The 20,234-nt window shown below is 46.4% G+C and overlaps 1 protein-coding gene across 2 annotated transcripts in view; it reads right to left on the bottom strand.

Moving 5' to 3' along the window:
* The window catches only part of PDLIM2 (PDZ and LIM domain 2), a 64,081-nt gene extending 48,861 nt beyond the window's left edge, over positions 1 to 15,220 (bottom strand). Inside the window, exon 1 of one of the 2 annotated variants that reach the window (XM_035139380.2) lies at positions 15,085 to 15,220. The gene's annotated coding sequence lies outside the window, so the exon portion shown is untranslated. Of the gene's footprint in view, positions 1 to 89; positions 1,360 to 15,084 lie in introns of those variants that run through there. The other variant, XM_035139381.2, reaches the window with a different exon arrangement.
* Positions 15,221 to 20,234: the final 5,014 nt, after the last annotated feature.

Genomic DNA, 20,234 nt, shown 5'->3' on the forward strand with positions numbered 1-20,234 from the left:
ATTTTTTTTGTCAAGGCTGGAACCCCCAAACCACAAAATTCTCCAAGCAACCCCGGCTCTGTTCAGGAGATCTCAAATCCTGGACCTACCTCTACAACCCCCAAATTGAGGTGCAGCAATTGTCCCCAAAGATTCAGCACACCCAAAGCTTTGTTCCTCTCTTGCAAAGTCACTCTCCAAAAGGGGAACTTCAAGACTGAAAAGCAGTTGGTTCCTTCCTAGACCACATGATGCTGCGAGTGACATTTGCCTTCCTGTCACAGACCTCACTTCCACCACCACCCCCTCCGCCCCCTTAGCCTGCAGGTTCCTCCTTGCCAACCGCAAGTGCCTGACAAGGAAAGGAGCTTTAAGCAGAGAAGGGCGCAGAGCAACTTGCAGACACCTGGAGGAGCAGTAACAGCAGCTGCAGTGATAATAAAAGTTCTAAATCCAACTTTTCTTTTGCTCTGTCCCTCACAGTCAGGTTGATTGTTTATTGCCTGTGCTTTGCTTGGGCATGTTTTCTCCTAACCTGGAATCCCAACTGCAACAAAGAGAACAAGGGTGACCCTAGATTTTTATGACAAAGAATGTGACACCAAAGCCGACTAGAAAGGGCTAACCTGGAATGGCTATTAATTAAAATAATTATGATCATAACTGCTAAATATGTAATAACAGTAGCATATTCCCAGCAGCACACATCTAGGCTGAGTAAGTGGAGCCCAATAAAATATGTTGTTGCATGCCTTCATTTTCACTGCTAAATTTCTCTAGCGCAGTCTTCCCCAACCTGGTGCCCTCCAGATGTTTTGGGCTACTTTGAACTCCTGCCAGCGCAGCTGCATGATGCTTGGCCTGCTGGGAAGACGGCCATGCCAGATGGAGCAAGCAAGAGCCTGTTCTCACATGCAAGTGACCACTTGCAATCAAGTGATGAGCATGCTTGTTGTGCTTTGTAGACTAATGAAATAAATGCTCTTCTGATATTTAGACCAGCAGCTGCTAAACATCTGTGCCTCTCTCGTTGCTTTCTGACACATTTCATTCCCATTTTATGTTTTGTTTCCCACTGGAATGCCATAAGCTGCCCCAGCCATGACCTAAAGGCAATGCAGCTGCTGGGTGACCTTGGGCTAGTCACACTTCTCCAAAGTCTCTCAGCCCCACTCACCTCACAGAGTGTTTGTTGTGGGGGAGGAAGGGAAAGGAGATTGTTAGCCACTTTGAGACTCCTTAGGGTAGTGATAAAGCAGGATATCAAATCCAAACTCTTCTTCTTCTCTGGTCCATGGGGTCACGAAGAGTCAGACACAACTAAACGACTACAAGAAGGGATGGAGAAGCAGCAATGGCAGTGTGTGTGTGTGTGTGTGTGTGTGTGTGAGAGAGAGAGAGAGAGAGAGAGAGAGAGAGAGAGAGAGAGAGAGAGAGAGAGAGAGAGAATCAGCTAGAATGAGGCAGAAAATGGACATAACTGCCACTACTATGGAACAACAATTTAGAGAGATAGCAAAAAAGCAGGAGGTCACTTTGCCTTGAGGAGCAAGAAGAGGGCTCATTACAGGGTGGGAGTGGCTCCTAGATCTAGGAGAGGAAGGGAGGTCCCCAGAAACACAAGCAATTGTCAGCGCCAGACATTTGGTGCCGTAGGCCACACGATACAGCTTCCTCACCCGGACAAACAGGCAGGAAGTTCACAGCCACAAGGCCTGATTCATGTATTTTGTGGCTGAGGCTGGGAAGTTTGCAGCGAAGCACAACCTCCCAGGAGAGGATGCTGGCCTGACAGCTCATTGAGCATGCCACTGCCTGTTTATGCAGCGGGGGGGGGGGGTGCTGACAACGGCCCAGGGGCTAAGACCACAATGAACCAAGTCTCCACAAGGGATGGGTGAATCAATCAGTTGCCGTCTCTGCCGATCTCTCATTTTTTCAATCTTAAGTTCAGTTCCCTGCATTTCCGCATCTTTTGTTTTTTAAGTCCTCACCAGCCTTTTACTGTGAATACATTTTTGCCTTTACATTTTTTGTATGCAATTTTGCATAATTTATACACTTTGGCAAATAACATTTCCCCTAATGTAATGAATTTCTGCATTACATCATCAATGAAATGTTACTTTCATCAATGCATGTATTTTAATGCACACTTTCTTCTTTGGCGATCACTCTTATCCAAGTAAGATTGTCTTCCATTAACACGGTTTTAACAATGGGTCCACAGTAAGTGACTGTGGAGACCAATTCTGGATCCACATGTCCTTCCACAGTGGGGACATTGGTTTCCGGGCGGGAGTTGATCACGGTGTGGATTTGCCAAGCGTGCCTTCCTCTTAGCAAGTTTCTCCCTTGCGTTCTGAGATCGAGTGTCTTCAAAGCCCATGACACCTTTGGTAAAGGCTGTTCTCCAACTGGAGCGCTCACAGGCCAGTGTTTCCCAGTTGTCAGTGTTTATACTACATTTTTTAAGATTTGCCTTGAGACAGTCTTTAAACTTCTTTTGTTAACCACCAGCATTACGCTTTCCATTTTTAAGTTCGGAATAGAGTAGTTGCTTTGGAAGACGATCATCAGGCATCCGCACAACATGACCAGTCCAACGAAGTTGATGTTGAAGAATCATTGCTTCAACACTGGTGATCTTTGCCTCTTCCAGTACACTGATATTAGTTTGTCTGTCTTCCCAAGTGATGTGTAAAAATTTTCGGAGACACCGTTGATGGAATCTTTCAAGGAGTTGGAGATGGCGTTTATAAGTAGTCCATGTTTCACAAGCATATAGTAAGGTTGGTACGGTAGTACAATAGCTTTGTAAACAAGCATTTTGGTTTCCCTGCGAATGTCCCAGTCCTCACACACTCTGCACTTCAATCGGGAGAAAGCTGCACTTGCAGAGCTCAGGCGATGCTGGATTTCAGCATCAATGTTGGCCCTTGTGGGAAAGGTAACTGCCTAGGTAGGAGAAGTGATCAACGTTTTCCAACGTTACACCACTGAGTTGGATTTGTGGTGCTGCAGAGGGGTTGTTTTGTACTTGTTGGTGCAGCACTTTGGTTTTTTGGATGTCGAGTGATAGGCCAAGCTTTTCATAAGCTTCTGCAAAGATATTCAGGATGGTTTGGAGATCATCCTCTGAGCTTTCGCACACTACATTGTCATCAGCATACTGAAGCTCTATGGCGGAAATTACAGTAACCTTACTTTTTTGCTTTCAGTCTGCTCAGATTGAAGAGCTTTCCATCTCTTTGATATATGATTTCTACTCCAGTGGGGGGTTTCCCATCGACAAAGTGTAGGATCATGGCAATGAAAATAATGAATAGAGTTGGGGCAATAACACAACCTTGTTTAACACCTGATCCCACTGTGAATGGTTCACATTTAGAGCCATTGTTATCTGTGATGGTTGCTGTCATATTATCATGGAGGAGCCGAATGATGTTTACAAATTTATCTGGGCAGCCAATTTTCAGAAGGACAGTCCACAGGTCATTACGATTCACAGTGTCGAAAGCCTTAGTCAGGCCAATAAACGCCATATACAGGGGTTGGTTTTGCTCTGTGCATTTTTCTTGAAGTTGTCGAGCGGTGAAAATCATGTCCATTGTCCCCCTAGAGGGCCGAAAACCATTTTGGGATTAAGGAAGGGTCACCTCGGATATTGCTACCAGATGGTTTGCTAAGATCCTTGCAAGAATTTTGCTGGCCGCAGCTAATAAGAGAGATGCCTTGATAGTTTCCACAATCAGTTCTGTCACCTAATGTAATGAATTTCTGCATTACATCATCAATGTAATGTTACTTTCATCAATGCATGCATTTTAATGCACACTTTACCTTAGCCGACACAACATTACGTGGCTGGAAAATGGCATTGCAAGATTCAGAGAAGGGTGACTGCCTTTTGGTTGATGTATTGTTTCAGAAAGTGTGAATTATGTTGATTTACCATTAAACGCAAACGGAATCAAATTTCTCCCCCATTTCCTAATCTCTACGTAGTGTCTGAGGTGGTGGTGGGAGCCAGGGAGTTTATTTTGTATCTGGGGGTGGCATTTGTTCCTTGCATAGTTCAGGAACAACCCTACTGCACTCATATCTGCTCAGTGACACTTAAAAACCAAAGGGTGGCCATTTATACATCACAAAAGAAAGAAAAATACATCACAGTGGAAAAACCATAAGTGGACATGCCCTAGTTTATCTGCACTGAATGCAAACACAACTCAGGATACAGGGAAGAGGCTGTGACTTAAGCAGGCCTGTCCCTGGCTACATACTTGTTGGAGGAAACTTCAAGGCTGATGCTCCTTCTTCTAATTGTCCTTTTATCTTTAAACCAGACAGCCATTCTAACAGAGCAGGGATGGAGAACCAAGACCCTCTAGACTAGAAGTTCCCAACCTTATTTGGTGTAATGCCCCTTTTCAGGAAAAAAATTACCCAGTGCCCCCTGGAAATGTACCTTCTTTAAGAAAACAAACAGAAAGATGCAGTGACAAATTTGTGGTCTTTTATATACCTATATTTCCACCTATGTCCTACAACATTGGCCAAATAAGCAAGCAAGCTGCAATCCACTTCCCAAGCCTGTGTGAACCAAAAAGGGTTCCCCCCAAGCCCAGGAAAACCCCTCGCCTCCAGCACAACCACCGGATACAGTTGTTGCTGTCCTGCAACGGCGCCCAATCAGAGGATAAGCATTATTACACAACAGATGAGACATGTACGAATGGTTTTTCAAAATTTTATTCTCTCTTCATGCTTCCCTCGCTCCCTTATTTTTATTCAATTGCACCTGAGACTACTCTGGCCCCTGGATCATTCCAGTGCCTCCCACTGCTATAGTGGGAAACACTGCTCTAGATGCTGCTGAACAACTTATTTGGGATAAAAAGCACTTTAAATGTATGGTGTGTACACAGCGCAGACTAGCCAAGCCAAGAACAGGGGCCATTAACGGAGAGGCATTGAGAGAAATTGCCTGAACTCCACCTTGTCCATGTGGCAGTTACGTTCCACCTCTACCAGTAACAACCCATGAAAACAGACCCCAAACCTCAGACACACAAATAAGGTCTCCAGGGGTAGAATTTCCTGCATTTACTGTACATGTTTTTGCCAGCAGGAAACTACTCCCCACTCCTAGTGAGGAACACCAATAGCCTGTCCTTAGCTGGGATGGGGAGAGATTTTCTACCACTAAACCTTTCAATGGGGTGAGGGAAATTCCAACAATTGTGTGCTTTTGGCGCATGCAATAGTCTTCTCACTTTAATCCAGGGCCAGGCTATCCCAGATTGGTCTGCAGGTCCAGTAGACAGCTGGTTATTTTGGCTATATGTGAAATCATTGTATTTTATATTGGTGTTACGCTATTTTATTATGTGCTGTTATCTTTTGCACATCCTTCCCTTCTTGGATCCCTAGAGCAAGTTTTGCAACCGTTTTTTTTTAATACAATTTTTTGTTTTTTTTAAAAGTGATGATAAACATACAAGACAGAGCCTTCTTCATCATGGCCCCACAGATGTGGAAGATGTGGAACTCTTTGCCACTGGAAATATACATCTGTTCCACCCCAGTAGCAGCTGTAGACATCTGTTTAAGATGTCCTTTTTTGTTCAGACCTATGGACCTAGCTGGTTTAAGGACTGATTCCTTTGCTGCTGCCTTACTGTGGTATTCTATGATTGTGTTAGGAAGTAGAGGATGCTTATTGATTCTGTGGTTTTTGAATGCTATGTCTTTTGTATTATATTTTAATCAGATGTTGTAACTGCCCTGGGAACTTTCAGGTTGAAGGGCAGATTACACATAAAAATAAAATAAAAAACTTGCAGGCACCACTTTCCGGCGTCTACTGCCTGAAGGATGAGAAGAAGGTCAAGACAGAGGCTCAACCAGAACTCAGCTTGCCAGATGAAGAACCTGTTGTAGCTCCCTATGTTAAAACACAGTGTGTGACCATCTTGCTAAGAAGAGCGAGATCCTGCTAGCACATGATGGCTCTGCTCAAAGATCTTCACTGGCTGCTGATTTGCTACCAGACAAAAGTCAAGGTCTTACTATCAGTATATAAAACCCTTAACAGCTTGGGACCTTGCCCGCTACAAACCCATTCAACCGCTTTGATCTGCAGAATGTGCACTTTTACAAGCGTGACTTGATTCTTTGTTCTGCATCTGTCTTGTTTTGTGGCAGGTACCTGTCCTTTGGAACTCCCTGCCTTTGAACACTAGGCAGAAACTCTCCTTGTACTGCTTCAGAAAACTGCTTTAAAAAAACAAAACATTGAGCATGCCAATCCAGACATAAAATTAGTTTTGAATAATTGTTTCAAAGATTTGCTGGTTTTATTTGCATGAATGAATAAATGATTTATTACGGTCATAGAAATCATAGAATCATAGAGTTGGAAGAGACCACAAGGGCCATCCAGTCCAACCCCCTGCCAAGCAGGAAACACCATCAAAGCATTCTTGACATATGGCTGTCAAGCCTTTACTTAAAGACCTCCAAAGAAGGAGACTCCACCACACTCCTTGGCAGCAAATTCCACTGTCGAACAGCTCTTACTGTCAGGAAGTTCTTCCTAATGTTTAGGTGGAATCTCCTTTCTTGTAGTTTGAATTCATTGCTCAGTGTCCGCTTCTCTGGAGCAGCAGAAAACAACTTTTCTCCCTCCTCTATATGACATCCTTTTATATATTTGAACATGGCTATCATATCACCCCTTAACCTCCTCTTCTCCAGGCTAAACATGCCCAGCTCCCTAAGCCGTTCCTCATAAGGCATTGTTTCCAGGCCTTTGACCATTTTGGTTGCCCTCCTCTGGACACGTTCCAGCTTGTCAGTATCCTTCTTGAACTGTGGTGCCCAGAACTGGACACAGTACTCCAGGTGAGGTCTGACCAGAGCAGAATACAGTGGTACTATTACTTCCCTTGATCTAGATGCCATACTCCTATTGATGCAGCCCAGAATTGCATTGGCATTTTTAGCTGCTGCATCACACTGTTGACTCATGTCAAGTTTGTGGTCTACCAAGACTCCTAGATCCTTTTCACATGTACTGCTCTCAAGCCAGGTGTCTCCCATCCTATATTTGTGCCTTTCATTTTTTTTTGCCCAAGTGTAGTACTTTACATTTGTCCCTGTTAAAATTCATCTTGTTTGCTTTGGCCCAGCTGTCTAATCTGTTAATGTCATTTTGAAGTGTGATCCTGTCCTCTGGGGTATTAGTCACCCCTCCCAATTTGGTGTCACCTGCAAACTTGCTCAGGATGCCCTCAAGCCCATCATCCAAGTCGTTTATAAAGATATTGAATAAGACTGGGCCCAAGACAGAACCCTGTGGCACCCCACTAGTCACTACTCTCCAGGATGAGGAGGAGCCATTGATGAGCACCCTTTGGGTTCGGTCAGTCAGCCAGTTACAAATCTACTGAATGGTAGCATTGTCTAGCCCGCATTTTACCAGCTTCTTTACAAGAATATCATGGGGCACCTTGTCAAAGGCCTTGCTGAAATCAAGATAGGCTACATCCACAGCGTTCCCTTCATGTACCAGGCTTGTAATTCTGTCAAAAATTGAGATCAGATTAGTCTGACATGACTTATTTTTCAGAAACCCATGCTGACTTTTAGTGATCACAGAGTTTCTCTCTAGTTGCTCACAGACCGTTTGCTTAATGATCTGCTCTAGAATCTTTCAAAGACCAGCTCTTGAAAACACATTTGGGAGAACAATCCTGAAGTACAAAACATATCTAAAAAACTTTATACAATGATAAAATTACTATTTATAAATGCAATGAGCATAAAAATACTTAAAACTTTAAAAAAGCTGCCACAGAGAACTGGCCCTGGGTTGCTCAGGGAACCGGAATTAGGGACTTTCAAACGAACTGGTTTGTCTCAGGGGAAGGTCTCTGTCTGTCTGCAGATCTGGACACAGAATCTGGCGACCGTCCGGGTTGTCTTCTGGTCTTTGCCTAACAGGAGCATGTCGTATATTTGCTTTTCCGGGGTGTCAACTAACCTCACCAGTATGGAATCCAAGGTCTCCCTACGTGTCTCTTCATAGAAGGGACATCTAAAGAAAAGGTGCTCTGGGCTACCTATTTCCCCCAATGAGCAGGCGAGTCTTTGAGCATAGGGGACTTTTTTGTAAGAACCTTCCATTACAGGCGTGGGCAGGGCCGAGCTTCTGGCAAGTGTGAAAGCCCTTCTTGCATTCTTGGCTAAGAGAAAGGAGAGGTAAGCTGCCAGAGCGGCTATCTCTCTCTCTGTTTCTTCAATTTTGTATTTGGGGCATCTTGAGCAGTCCTGTTGTCTCTCAATGTCTATGATTCTTTGTGTGACCGTGACTTTTGCTTTGCTCAACCCTATACTTAAAAGGGCTTGGGGAGCAAAAACCATTTTCTGGAGGGTGTTCAGAACTGCTATCAGCCAGCCTGACTGGAACTGATCGCAGAGGATCAATGGGCTATTCCTCAGGGGAGCATATTTAATGTCAGCCATTTGTAAATTGATGATAGGCAGATGAAAGCCTCCACTCTCATCATTCCCATTTCTAGTCTAACCCATGTGTTTGAGACATATCTGGGGACATGAAGGAGAGCTCTAAGAAATTTAGATTGCACAGGCTCCAGGGGGGAGAAGGTAGAGGAAGGTGGACCCAGAAAGGCAAAACCCAGCGTTTTGGCCTTGAATAATTTAAGGTCCGTGGGGACAAAAAATCCCCCTTGGGCTCTAAAAAATTTGGGGATGCAGTTTGCGTTTTTCCCCGCGGAGCTCTCAGTAGAATTTATGTGGAGTTTGTTGGATCCTGAAGCCTGTCCCACCATTCCAAGATATTTGTAGTTTGTGACTTGTTCTAATTTGTGGCCTTGAAGTTCCCAGCTTCTAAGCTTTGGTTTTTCCCCAAAGGCTAGTATCTTGGTTTTTTGATAGTTGATTTTGAGACGTTCGGATTCACAGTAGCGAGCTTTCTTAGCGCCCTTTTGAGTCCGATAGGGGTTCCAGATAGAATCATCAACATATAACATGACTGAAATGTGCTGGCTTGCAAGCTTTGGTGGATGGAGTTCTAAGTCATTAAGTGCGGCTACTAAGTTATTTAAATAAAAGTTAAATAATAGAGGGGTCAAAAGGCACTCTTGCCTAACTCCCTTGTAGGTTTTAATGGGGTCTCCCTTGTAGGTTTTAATGTTAAGGAGGTGCTTTGCATAGAGCTTACTTATCACACTTAGTAAGCTGATCGGCCTGTTAATTCGCTGGGTCCCTTCGTTGCCCTTTTTATAGAATGGGACTATTATGGCTGTTTCCCTTTCCCTGGGTAAGAATGGTGCCCACCAGTCCGCCTGAGCTTTTATTATTTCTGGCGTGATGCCGCCTGGGCCCGGGGCTTTGGCTGTTTTCAGTTGGTTGATGTATGTTTTCACTTTGGTTATTGAAACTGTCAGCCATTTTGCCAGTTGTTCTATTTTATAAATCTGAGGTGGGGATTCAGCGTCCTCATACAGAGATTGAAAAAAGGATACCCAGAGGTTTGGTGGAATTTGTGATGTTAGGGGGGGGGAATTAGTCTTGTGGGTGCCAGAAGCCACCAGTTTCCAGAATAATGTCTGATCTGTTGATTTTGCTGCACTGATTATTTCCGCCCAACATTTTCTGCTATAAGCGTTCTTTTGGTGGATTATTAGATCTTTGTATTCTTTTTTTAGGACACGGACAGCATGGTAAGCTTGCTGTCTGTCATTATTTGTATATTATTGTTTTATGCACACTACTTAGGGGTTTGTCTATTTTTAATCAAGCAGCTTATAAATTATTCAAAACAAAAAATAGAAATGTGTCCATCTAAATAGGCTTCCTCAACCGGTCAAGGCAGTTGAATATAAATATAACATTGAAAGCAGTGGCGGGGGTGTGGGGGGGTGTGGCGTTGTCAGCCTGAAGGCTGCATTTCTTCATAGGCAATCTCCTTGGGACCACATGCTGGAGGTGGGTGGGGCAAGGGATGTGACTCCTATCTTTATGTCGTTTCAGTTACACAAAGGTCGACAGTTTCTGCTCATACATCTCTCCATTCAGGCAAGCAAGAGCCATTATTACACCTCCATGACATATCTCAAGCCAGAAAAAAGAGCTGAGCAAGGCCTGGGAGCTGAGTGATCTGGAGGAGGGCCTCTCGCTGCCCATTAAAAACATTTGGAAGCCCCATATCCCACACGTCCCCAGAATAGGAAGGCCCTCCAGGTAGGAGCCTTTAGCAGTAGCTGAAAAACTGGTAACAACTCTGTAGCTCAGCCTGCCAAGACCAACTGACAGCAAGTGTGGTGGAGTGTTTAGAGCGTCAGACTAGGACCTGGGAGGCCAGGGTTTGAATCCTCACTCAGCCATGAAGCTCCCTAGGCAACCTTGGGCCAGTCAATATATCTTAGCCTAACCTACCTCACAGGGTTGCTGTGAGCATCAAATACAGAGGAAGGGGCAACACCAGATCTAGAGTGGTGCAGACGGTTCTTCTGCACAGGGTGCCAAGCTAAGAGGGTGAATTAATAATAATAATAATAATAATAATAATAATAATTCTGCAACCTATATTTATAATAATGATGCTGCAACCTATATTTATATTTTACTCAAAGTTAGGGGGTGCCAAATCCTTGCTCAGGGCACCATATTACCAAAGTCCGCTCCTGGGAAGAAGTGGGGAGGCCCATGAATGACATTTTGAGCCCTTTGGAGGAACAGAGGGACATGGATGTAGTAAATGAACCAGACCAGGGTGGTAAATTGTGAGATATCAGAGAAAGGGAGAACATTGTGTTAGGAAGAAGGACTGGGAGATTATGGCACATTCTTTGCTAAAAGAAAATCCCAATATTAAGGTGGAGGAGCGGGAGACAGACAGGCACTTCTTCAGAAGAAACATCCACACAATTTCCTCAAACGATATGGGGAAGCTGGCCTTTTTAGAGCTAGCAGGGCAGAGGAGAGAGACAAAACAAGCCAGTCATTGGTTCTGCCTTCCCCCACTGCCGGTCTCTCTGCCTTCTGGCCGGCCAGTCCCAATGAGCGCAAGCCATCACTGCTGAGATTTAAGGACAGAGCAGCATCCGATGTCACCTGCAGGCAGCCTTGTTATTGAGCATTTATTCTGATTTGTTTGCACAAAGGTTGTAGGGAGGATATATGGCATTGCCTGTCCACTGAGCTGTCGCTCTGATTTGTTGGTGGGGAGGTTACATGGGGTTGGGTGTGAAGCAACTGTTATCTCACACTTTCCAGGGCGTCTGATTTTTTTGGGGTGGGGGTGGTGTTGGTTTGTTGCACAAGAGCACCATATCCATTACTACAATTGCACAACTTGGAATTTGCCACTATGTGCCCTAAGTCACCATGCACTGAGGAAAAGATTCATTCATAAATGTGACCACAAATAGGGGTGGTTTTTTTAAGGTACCCTAAAAACAGTTGTAGGTTGGTTGGTTTAAACAGTAGATTAGACAAAATTCATGGAGGATAAGGCTATGGTCATGTTCTTCCTACACAGCCAGAAGCGAGATGCCTCCGAATACCAGTTCACAGGAGTTGTGTTCAGGTCCTGTTTGCTTTCTTCCCACAGGTATCACAGTGAGAACAGGATGCTGGACTAGATGGACCACTGGCCAGATCTTGTCGGCTCTTCTTATAGTCTTAAAAACTATCTCTCGCCCTTTTACTTAGTGTGAGAGGGAAGCATGCGGGCTGTGTTATTTCCCAATTGCTCACTAACAGTGCAGTCAAATTCCCCTTCCTTGTGTACATCTAATGCATGGAGAGGACAAGTCTACCTTTGCAGCCTGAAGGGCTTAAGTGCTACCTCCAAGAAGTATTTCACTTCCTAGCAGCAAAATGAAGCCTCCATGTGCAGGGGCACTATATCACTGGGACAGCATACCAAAAAGGGAAGCAGCCTTGCAAGCTTCTAGGAGGCATCTAGATAGTTGCTACTACAGTATAATCAAAATGGAATCAGTTTGGAAAGACGTCGACTCCATATGTCAAACTTGTGGGAAAGAAATGAAAGGGTCCAAGCATTCCAACGAGGCCCTCCCATTAGGAAACGCAACAGGTTCTGAAGCAGACAATAACACTAGCTGGATGTGTGAAAATGCGATCAATAGAGGAGAATTGGAAAAGTCCTGGGGCAAAACCCCAATGAGAAGAGGAAACAGGAGGCTCCTATGAAGTCTTCTCACCCATCCAAGAATAATCCCTGCCACAGCCCAAGAGCTCAGTCAAGTCACTCCTCGGCTCCTGCCATTACTACACAGCCATAAAGAGCTGTGTGAGCTGGCCAAGTCTGTGGCACACGCAACACACAGATCAGAGTCTGGAAATGTGGGGTACGGGGAACATGTTTGAATGCTAAAAGGAGAGGTGCTCAGGTTCACGTTTGTCCGCCGGGTGGCACACATTCTGCCCCAGAAACATTTTTCACTGAGAATGTTGGAAGATTACCGGCAGACTAAAGAAGTTCCTCACACACAGCTAAACTACAGAATTTGCTCCGACAATAAGTAGCAGTGACCACCAGCTTGCATGGCTTTACAAGAGAACAGGATGGATTCCTGATGGAAAAGACCATCAATGGCTATTAGTGCCCAGCCATGACGACTGTCAGGGGGCCAGTTCACTGTCCGTCAGACACTGTTGGGGCTGGACTATAGTTTGAAAAAAATATGAACAAATTCCTATGCACACTGCACATATTTTATTTGTGGTGCACAAAAAAAGGGAAAACAATACAATATTTAACATGAAGAATGATTTTAATCAACATAAACTTATAAATATTTCAATGGGAAGTATGGGCCTGCTTTTTGGCTAATGAGATGGTTAATATCGCCTCACACCTGCTCTGCTGGGCGGCAGAATGAGGCTTCTCAGCCCCGAAACGGCCACTTCCCTGTCCCGCCTCAGAGTGTAACAGCTGAAAAGGGAAAGCATGGGGGGGGCTGACCTCCCCCCCCTCCACGGCTGCCTCACCCAAGTTGCTTGCCTCATGCAGCGCAGCCAAAGGAACTCAGCCACGGACCACAAAGAGAGAACGCAAAAGCGCCGACCTGCCTGCTGCGCATGGTACAGGATCGCATCATCCCTCCTCTTGCACGTGCACCCCCCCTACCCACAACCAACCAACCACTGCAGAGGTCATGCTCACACATGGGACACCGTACTTCCTTTTGCCATAGACCCGTTAAGCATAGCTGCCAAGTTATCCCTTTTTTAAAGGGATTTTCCCTTATGCTGAATAGGCTTCCTCGCGAGAAAAGGGAAAACTTGGCAGCTATGCCGTTAAGACAGCGGCAGGTTCTGCAATTGCCGGCCGGGCCGGGCCCAGGGCCCTCACAAGCCAGATCGGCTCACGGACTGTAGTTTGAGGACTCCTGGTCTAAGGCTGGCATCACAAGCAGGGAGAGTGCTGCTGTTATGTAACTATTGAATGGAGAGAAAGACACTCTGCACATGCTCAAGGGCACACGGTTCTTTATTATATTACCTGGCAATGGGAACCACTTCCTGGGCAAACCCTTCACAGGAGGGGCTTAACCAGCAAGCCCACCAGAGACAGACCTCCGTTCGGAGACAGCATTGAAACAAGGTGACCACATTCCAAAAGACTAGACCAGGCATAGGCAAACTCTGCCCTCCAGATGTTTTTGGACTACAACTCCTACCATCCCTAGCTAACAGGACCAGTGGTCAGGGATGATGGGAGTTGTAGTCCCAAAACATCTGGAGGGCAGTTTGCCTATGCCCAGACTAGACTCCTACTGGAGGGAAGGGGGTAAGGGAAAGACTCTGGACACCTTAAATCTAACAAAATTTATTGAGGCATAAACTTTCCTGCAGCTGATGTCGTCAGTTTGTCCCCCGCTAGCATTCAAGGTCCGACAGAACTTCTCTTCTGTAGCCACACACAACAGGGTGGGGTTGTGCTGGGAAGGACTCAAGGGTGCTCTCCCTGACCCCACCCTAGACAAGTGAGGGCTCTCTCAAACCAGATCCATACCAAAGAGCTTCTCTCCGCAGGCAGGTTTCCCATGTGCCACGTCAGTCAGGATAACCATGGCCCTGCAGCTGCTCCTGGAATGCTACTCCCATAATCTCAACCACTAGGCATGCTGGCCAGGGTGGATGGGGTCCAACAACAGCTGGAGAGCCACAGGTTCCCCATCCGTGATTTGAGGAGAGCTTCCTGTTGATCTCCATGTGATGGATATACCGAGCCAAAAAACAGACACACCTGCTCACCTCTCCCTTCCTCAGTGGCCTCCCCTGTGGCAAAATTCAGACTAGAAGCTCCAAAGCACAAGAGCCTGTCCTCTTGAATTCTGTGAAGTGCCTTGGCACCCTTTCCAGGAGGAGAGGAGTACAGAATGACAGAAGGAATTGGGAGAAAGAAGAAGCATTTTCTGAGCCAGATGTCTCTCTCCTTAAAGGGTAGCCCATCAGCCGCTAGACTCGTAAAGCGTCCCGGATGCCCCTGAAACGCCAGAATGCGAGTCTCGTTCGAAATTCTAAGCAGCCACCGGCTAGGGATCTGCTTACTCTTATTTACAGACCCCTTTTAAGCTGCAGCTAAAAAGAACAATTAAAGTCATGCGACAAGAACAGGGCAATCAAAACTAAGAGCCCCCACCCTTTCCCCAATAAAAAGACACCGGAGGCAAAAATAACTTGCTTAACCTGATTGCTGAAAGCATCCCCCGAAAGAAATAGGAGCGAGGGGATTTGTACGGTGCGTGCAAAATCTTCAAGAGGCAAGGAGTTCCAAAGAACCGGGGGGACGGACGGGACGCAGGCACCCTCCTCGTGCATTCTATTTGTTCTTCCCTCCCCGGCAGAGAAGGCCAAACCCCCACAGCCCCGGCGCGCTGCTCGTCCCGAGTCTCGCCCGAGACAGCCACGCACATCCCGGGTAAGTCAGAGGAGCTGGACGGATCTTCGCGCCGAGCTCCTCCTGCGCCAACTTCACCTGTCGGGTTGCCACTCCGCCCGCCCGCTCGCCCTACGCGGCGCCTGCACGCGGACACTCACCGGCGCAAGACGTGGCTCGTGGGGTCCCGAAGGCGCCGGAGGAAGAGGCGCGCCGGAGAGGCCGGGCGGCGGCGGCGGCAGCAGCAGCGGGAGAGCAGCGCAGCGCCGGGCGGGCGGGCGGGCAGGCGGAGGTTGCCCCTGGGCGCCCCGAGCTGCTCTGCTCTAGCGGCGCGGCGCCTCCTCCCTCGCTCCCTCCCGCGAAGGGGCGGACGCGCCTCCCTCGTGGGCCGGCGGCGCCGGCGACTTCAGCGAAGGGAGCGGAGGCGAGCGCCTCCTTCAGGCGCCCCGGAGCCCCTGCAGGCTCCGCCGGAGAAGCCGCCTGTTGCCCCGGGGCTTGGTTCTCGCTTCGCCCGGCCGTGTGCCGAGAAGAGACCGGGGGAGAGGCGGCCACCCTGCGCTCCCTGCCCTGTTGCGGGTGGGCTCTTTCTTCACTGGAAAACGAAAAAGTGCTGGTTTAATGCCCCATCATCTCTGACCACTAGTCCTGCTAGCTAGGAATGAGGGAGTTGTAGTCCAACATCATTTGGGGACCGGAGGCTGAGAAAGGCTGTATTTACGCCTATGGCCCCCCCGTCCCCATTTCTTAGCACAACAACCCTGCGAGGGAGGCTAGGCTGAAAAGATTTCCTCCAGGGAACGCTGTGGCTGAGTGAGGATTAAAACCTGACTCTCTCCAACTTCAGTCCAGCATTTTAACTACTACACCACCTGGCTCTCAGCCTGCTGCTTGATCAAAATCTAGGGCTGACTAGTCCATCATCTCGCTTCCAGCAATAGGTGCTTCGGATAAACCCAAAAGCAGGGATGTGGAATCTGTGGCTTTCCAGATGTTGCTGGACTTCAACCCACATTGCCCTTGACCACAAGCTCCGCTGGCTGGGGAAGATGGGAGTGAGACCAACAACATCTGGAAGCACAGAGGTTCTCCATTCTGGGGTGGGGTGGGGAGACAAAAGCCCTCCTAGGTTGCACCTGCTCTCTGGGAACATCCAAGTTAATGCCTGGGCAAAGAAGCAAAGGCTGCAACTGTGAACATTTTCTTTGTAAACCGCATTGAGTTTTCTTACAATCAAGCCGTGTATACATTTTATGCAATCAATAGAAACCCATAACATCTATGGGAGTAAGCTTCCTTGAGTACCGTGGGGCTCACTTCTGAAGACATTCACACATCTAGGACTGGGCTGCATTGCCAGCGGTGGCACCATCAGTGTAGGGCTCTGGGGCAGGAGTCCAGGGTAGTCCAGTAGAAGCAGGAGGGGCCCCAGCACAGCAGCATGGGCTTGGCACATCTTGAAATGTGAAGTACTGCAATGCTTCTTGCTTTCTAAAGAGCTGCCCACTGTAAGACCATTGAACCCAGAGTCTAACATGAGTGAGGAAGAAGCATAGTTCCATGACAGAGCATCTGCTTTGCATGCAGACAACCTGAAGCTCAGACTCTGGCATCTTCAGGTGGGGCTGGAGAGCCTCTGCCAACCAGTGTAGACAACACCAACACCCCTCCTACGGCAGTCAAGACAACATTTGGCACCAGCTTGACTGCAGGAGCTGCAAGGAGACATACTTCCAAATCACAATGAATGAGCTCACTGGCCTTGCAAATAGATGGTCTTACATCTGGCCTTTCAACTTCAGCAAATTTTGGATTTGGTTTGTGAGATATGGTTTGTTCTTAACCATATTTTAGTTAAGAACAAGGACACAGCTCAGGCCTATGCATTCTCTTGGGAGATGTAAGCCCCATTCAGTTCAACGGCACTTGGTCCCTCCCTACTACCGGTAAATGCACTGCAGCCTTAGAAAAACTGACCTGAAAGAGTGAAACCAGAATGGAGGCAGGGTGGGGAACATCTTGCATCTCCCAGCAAATTTAATCACTTACTCCAATGATAGAATGTTTGTGCTATAAATTAAAGTGCAAATCTCACTGCCTCTCTTAGGTTCCACACTTTGTAATCCATTAAAGCTGAAGGAAACAGGATTGCCATGCATTACAGAGGGCAAGAAGGGGAAACCTGCAGATTCAGTTCTTACAATTTAGCTCATTAAAAATGCTTAGAATAACAATATTTTAGTAACAGCTGGTCTCTCTCATTTCCATATCTGAGGGATGTTTCTTGAAGTAACTTTAGCAATCCTGTGCGAAGACTTGTTTACTAAAAACTTTAAAAAACAAATGTGTTGCATTTTAGCCAAATAATAATGGTACAAAAGCAAATACGCTTTTCTTTCCAGTATTTAAGGGAAGGGCACACCTCAGTGGGGAAGCACATGCCGCAATGCAGATCTTAGGTTTCTTTGTTTATTTACAGAATATCAATTTTATATCTGATGAAATGGTTTTGCTGTTTTTGGAATTTGATTATTAGTTTTGCTGTTTTAGTTTGTTGAATTGATTTTAGCTCAACAAGTTTGACCTAAACCCCCAAAAGCAGGGCTTCCCTTCCTTAAAAAAAACTCAACAGCTTTGACCTGAACCCCCCAAAAGGGGGTAGATCACTCCCAGTTTTTAACTCTGTGAGTAGATCAGAGTCTCTTGGGAGGTGGCCACACCTGCAATAGATGATCAAATAATTTAAAGTATAAGGCAAGAAAGTCTAAGGTGAATAAAAGTCCTAGCGTGTATCTAAAATAGTAGCTTGTTGGTGGATTCCTTAACTCAAATGGCAATAAATTCCATATTAAGGATGACTTTAATCCTCGTCATCTTCAGGTGGGGCTGTAAGAAACCACTCCCTGAAACCCTTGGAAGCTGTCAGCCACTGGCCTTAATAAGTACCGTATGAGGCAGATGGCTGGGAGCTTTATTGCGTGTTACTGTTAGCATCCGTCTGTCTCAAGAGACAAGGCAGTGAAATATTTGTGAGGGATAGGGAGAATATTGCCCTTCCCAAATGGCACCCTAGACTATCACAGCCCTTCTGCACAGGCAATATAAAAAACTGAAGGCATGTCTGCAAAATAGGTTTGTGTCTGGAGCCGAAGAGAGGTCTTTTGTTTTGCTCTGAAGCCTAATTCCCCGTGTCTCTTGAGGTCAGTCAATAAACTCAGTAAAACCCTCAAGTGACTAAGGATGGGAGGCAGCTGACAAAGATAGACCCAGCCAAGCCCAGGTATGTTGCTCAGCCTCCCTCCATGCTAATCTCTGTGTACACTTGACTACTGGAAAACAAGCATGTCATTCTGCTGTGGGCAGGGACATCTAGGGACAAAGACAGAGGATCAATGGGTTGTATCCAATGGTAGTCCTACTCAGGGTAGACCCATCAAAGTCAATGGGTGTGATCATTTAGGTTCACTAATCTCAGTGGGCTCACTCTAAGCAGAACTTTGTTGGCTACAACCCAATTGCATTCTCTCTCTCTCAACACTTTTGTATATAGAGGAAGTATTTGCATCTCAAGGCTTAAATTGCCATTTTTTGCTTTTACTGACCTGCTCATGTGCCTGCAACAGTAGCTTGATATGTGCCATGTGGACATATCAAGCTAACAAAATAAAAGTGATGTGAAAATCTTCAGCTACTCAGTTTCTGCACATCCAGCTATTGTTAAAGGAAGAGGTAAAGGTAAAGGGAGACAGGTAGCACAGTGGTCTAAAGTCTAAACCACTGAGCCTCTTGGGCTTGCTGGTCGCAAGTTCGGCAGTTCGAGTCTGCGTGCCATTGCTCTGTCCCAGCTTCTGCCAACCTAGCAGTCTGAAAGCATACCGGCGAGAGTAGATCAATAGGTACTATTGTGGCAGGAAGGTGAATGGCATTTCCATGTGCTCTGGCCTCTGTCATGGTGTTCCGTTGCGCCAGAAGCAGTTTAGTCATGCTGGCCACATGACCCCCAAATCCAGAATTTGATCCGCAAATGAAATTAAATAGCTCTGTATATAAACAAATGTATGGGGATCTCTCTAACCTTCCATTTTAAACTGTGTTGTTGCTGTATCTCGCATACCAGAATTAGGGGATGCAGTCTTCCCTGAGGCGCTCGGGATTTTCAAGGTCCAAGGGCAGAGGCTGGGCCTTGTCCCTGCTGTTAGATGCCTCAGCCATCATGCCTCTTCACCAAAGGAATCTTCACACTGGTACCTCAGGCAGAAAATCCCAATGGCAATGTTTCAAACATTAACACATGGCAGGGAGACAACTTAAGACTTACAGTACTACACTTGGGCAAAGTACTACACTTGGGCAAAAAAAATGAAAGGCACAAATACAGGATGGGTGACACCTGGCTTGAGCGCAGTACATGTGAAAAGGATCAAGGAATCTTGGTACACCACACACTTGACATGAGTCAACAGTGTGATGCAGCAGCTAAAAAAGCCAATGCAATTCTGGGCTGCATCAATAGGAGTATAGCATCTAGATCAAGGGAAGCAATAGTACCACTGTATTCTGGTCAGACCTCACCTGGTCAGACCTCACCTGGAGTACTGTGTCCAGTTCTGGGCACCACAGTTCAAGAAGGATACTGACAAGCTGGAACGTGTCCAGAGGAGGGCAACCAAAATGGTCAAAGGCCTTATGAGGAATGGCTTAGGGAGCTGGGCATGTTTAGCCTGGAGAAGAGGAGGTTAAGGGGTGATATGATAGCCATGTTCAAATATATTAAAGGATGCCATATAGAGGAGGGAGAAAGGTTGTTTTCTGCTGCTCCAGAGAAGCGGACACGGCGCAATAAATTCAAACTACAAGAAAGAAGATTCCACCTAAACATTAGGAAGAACTTCCTTACAGTAAGAGCTGTTTGACAGTGGAATTTGCTGTCAAGGAGTGTGGTGGAGTCTCCTTCTTTGGGGGTCTTTAAGCAGAGGCCATCTGTCAGGAATGCTTTGATGGTGTTTCCTGCTTGGCAGGGGGTTGGACTGGATGGCCCTTGTGGTCTCTTCCAATTCTATGACTTTACACTGCCTTTCTACAAAAGTACACAAGCCAGAGGTTCTCCAGGCCAAACTCCATGAAGTAAATAAGAGCTGCACTATCCCACACAGGATATCTTCCCAAGGGACAGGGCTTCCTAGAGTCCATTTGTCTATCTCCCACCCGTCAGGGCTCCCAAAATTAGCCATTTAAGAGACGGGTCTCTTGGTCTCTGCCTTTGTGGGATCTTCAATCTGTAGACGCTTTAGAAACAGCATGGCAAGAGCCAGAC

Source organism: Zootoca vivipara, chromosome 15, assembly GCF_963506605.1.
Source record: "Zootoca vivipara chromosome 15, rZooViv1.1, whole genome shotgun sequence".
Taxonomy (NCBI): Eukaryota; Metazoa; Chordata; class Lepidosauria; order Squamata; family Lacertidae; genus Zootoca; species Zootoca vivipara.